The sequence below is a fragment of the Euprymna scolopes genome, chromosome 25 (assembly GCF_053919585.1).
Source record: "Euprymna scolopes isolate OS-2025 chromosome 25, ASM5391958v1, whole genome shotgun sequence".
Lineage (NCBI taxonomy): Eukaryota > Metazoa > Mollusca > Cephalopoda > Sepiida > Sepiolidae > Euprymna > Euprymna scolopes.
The window spans coordinates 74703021-74706387 of record NC_136506.1 but is presented as its reverse complement, the minus strand read 5'-3'; positions in this window follow the sequence as shown (position 1 = coordinate 74706387).

The following is a 3367-nucleotide window of genomic DNA, read 5'->3' as shown; positions in this document are numbered from 1 at the left end:
CTTCTGAATTTCCAACAGTTTTTGTTTTATTGCCATTCAAAGATAAAAAAAATTGTTAGTACTTCTGCAGAATAAAGATTGTGCTATCATCAATTTTTCAGACAGTTTATGCAAAATGCTGAAAGGTGCAAAAATGTTGAGTCAATTAAAATTGCAACAGCCAACATCATTTAAGAAAACATTTATTTGCTATCATTGATTTATTCTAAAAAAAAAAAAAAAATATTTTTCTTGATTTGAGGAAAAAAAATTATTTAAAAAAAAATAAAACAAATAATTTTATTATCAGTTGATTGTTATTCAAAAAAAACAAACATTATTCATGAAACTTACCTTACAATGAGTTTTTTATTTGAATTTGAATTTTTTATAAGTTTTGTAAAAAAAAAAAAAAAAAAAAAAAAAAAAAAAAAAACTGTCCAATAATTATTGTATGTTTTGCATAACAAAAAAAGAATATTGTTTTAATTTTTCATTGTAATATTCATCTTAGTAATATATGGCATAATCACGTTGACACACCAGTTCTCGTCAGATCACCGAAGTTAAGCAACGGTGAGCTTGGTTAGTATAAGATGGGTGACCATTTGGGAATTAACAATGTCGTCTCAGAAGAGGTGTGGTTGGAGATTGCGCACCTTCTGCCACAAAAATTTCACACGCAAGCAACCTTTCGTGGGTGTCCATAGTCTGTCAAAGACTGAAGGAGCCTGCTGATCTTAGTAATAACAGAAATAATATTTTTTATCGAAAAAATTGGCAAGCGTTTGCATGGAAAAAAAATATCACAAGACTTTTGTTCAACACCTTCCAGCATTTTACATAATCTGCCCTGGAAAATTCTGTTGATAACACAGTATTTATTCTAATAAGTATAAAATTGTCAATAACTCCAACATGCTTTGCCCGGCTCTGATTTGGATTGTGATGATCCTCTAGAGATTGTTTTGATAGACATTATCTTTGTGATAATCCTACAGATAATAATTTGGGTGGTTAAGGTCCGGTGAGTGTGGAGCTCATTCAGGATGACACCCATCGATGAGCCGATCACTAAATTATTTGAACGGCAATAAAACAAAGACTGCTTGACATCTGTTAGTCATGCCTGAATGATGCGCTCTCAATTACACTGTTGTATGGCTGTGAAACCTGGTCGATGAGAGTAAACTACCCACCAAAGCTTCAGGTGTTCGATCACTACTGTTTGCGTGGCATCCTTTGTGTTTGTTGACAGCAGTTCATCTCAAATGGTGTTGATTCTCGCAGCAACGTATCATCTCTGCAGCAAGTTCTCCTCTTGAGACGTCTTCACTGGTTTAGTCACATTCTTCATCATCACTGAGATGATTTCATCCATAAAGTCATTGAATCATCCCCTTCAGAGTTTGGAAAAAAAAAAAAAAAAAAAAAAAAAATGATGTGGAAATCAGCTGAATACCTTGAAATCAGCTTGGAACAGTGAAACATAATACAGAGCTGATCTTGAACCCTCACTGCTGGAACTGTAATTGGTTAACACTTGTATCTGTTACCGTCTGGTCAGCATTCGTTCAAGACATAGGAAATTCTCTAGATCGATTGAGAACCGTTTGTGAATTTCATATTTCCATGGCACTTGCTCCTTTGGGGGAAGTCAATTCAAACCCACCTAAGATGAGTGTTGCTGTTAAATGAAACTGGCCCAACTGCTCGAGGGTAAATGATGAAACAAGTAAGCCATACATAAAGTGGACATTATTTGTACCAAATATGATTGGAGTGCAGAAAGGATTATGGATCTCATTAACAATTACATCAGGGGGTGGGGGTTAATCCTGTATATCAGAATGAACACAGAATTAAGTTTCCATTTTGTACTGTCAACTTAATGTGCAAAGTGATCATCAGACTTCTGTATAATACCAGATTAGACTAGAGTGACTTTCTGTCAAATTCCATTCTTTGTGATAGAGATGTTCTGCTTCCAGAATTTCCTCAAAACTGAAAATATTTGAAATAAGATTCATTTGTTTCAGAATGTTGCAAAACTTATTAAAGTTAGGCACAAGGACAGTTTACAGTGGAAATTCAGATCCTCAGAAAAAAAAAAAAAATTACCTGGTTGATGTTGTCAGCGTTTTTTTTTTTTGTTTTGTTTTTTTTACGTTTCAAATGGCATGGAATACGTCTCCGCCTTCGAAAGTGGTGAAGGCTGTATAGTCTGTCTTGTCCCATTATACTTTGTGTTCATTCTTGATTCTCACCATGATTGATCACCGTAAATGAGTGAAGGTTGTGTATAGCCATTTTTATCTTGCAAACAAAATGGACTCCAAATCATAATGATATTTATTTATTCATTATCTTTTTTTCTGTGAACAGACGATAGAATTACAAATTCCAGGGCATTTTTTTGTAGGATCTATGAAAGGTACAATGTGAGTTTTGAATAGTGTTGGGACGATTAATTGCAATCAGGATCCAGAATCGAAAAAAAATCAGAACTTTTAACTCGTTTTAACTCTAATTTTCAATTCCAAAAACAATAAAAAAAAAAAATTTTTTAACTTAATTTTCTATTGCTGATAGTAATGATAAATTGATATTTATTGATTTTAAAATTAAGTCAAACTAAAATTTATGTAAATATGACACTGATTTTTTTTTTTTTTAAAGTTTGATAAAAATGTTACAAGTAAGAAAAAACTGTCACAAATGAAAAATATGGATAAAAATCTCACAATGAGTTTCTCAAAATCTTTGATAGAATACAAAAAGAGAAAATATTAAAAAGTTTTCGAAATTGGAAGAAAAATAGAAATTATATCTAGATTTAAGCGTAGATAAGGACAAAATGAAGACTAAATTCCCATCCCCCACCCATTTCCCCAAAAATAAATTAAATTCTACTTTTTAGGTGATTAGGCAATTTTAAAATTAAAATTTGTGATTTAGAACAATTGATGATTGAATTGGAAATGGGTGGGGGGGGGACAAAGTATTAGAGACGGCACATCATTGGTTTTGAGTAATAATATTTAAAGGTGAGACAACTTTTGACCAAGATACTCTTCTAAATTGTCAGCATATGATGAACTATAATAATATTTTTGAACACAAGTTGCCTCTGGACATGCGAGGCCTATAGCGACAGCAACATGTGTCACTGTATTAACTTAGTACTGTTCCTCTGTGTGTGTATGTATATATATATATATATATATATATATATACTAGTGGGGGTGGGGCCAGCTTTACCCAGTCATAAAATACGCTTAAATATATTTTAATTTGTCCAGATTTTGTATGTTACGAGGAGCGTGCAATAAGTAATGCCCCTGATCCACTTCCAGTTGTCTGATCTAGCTGAAATTTTGCATGCGCA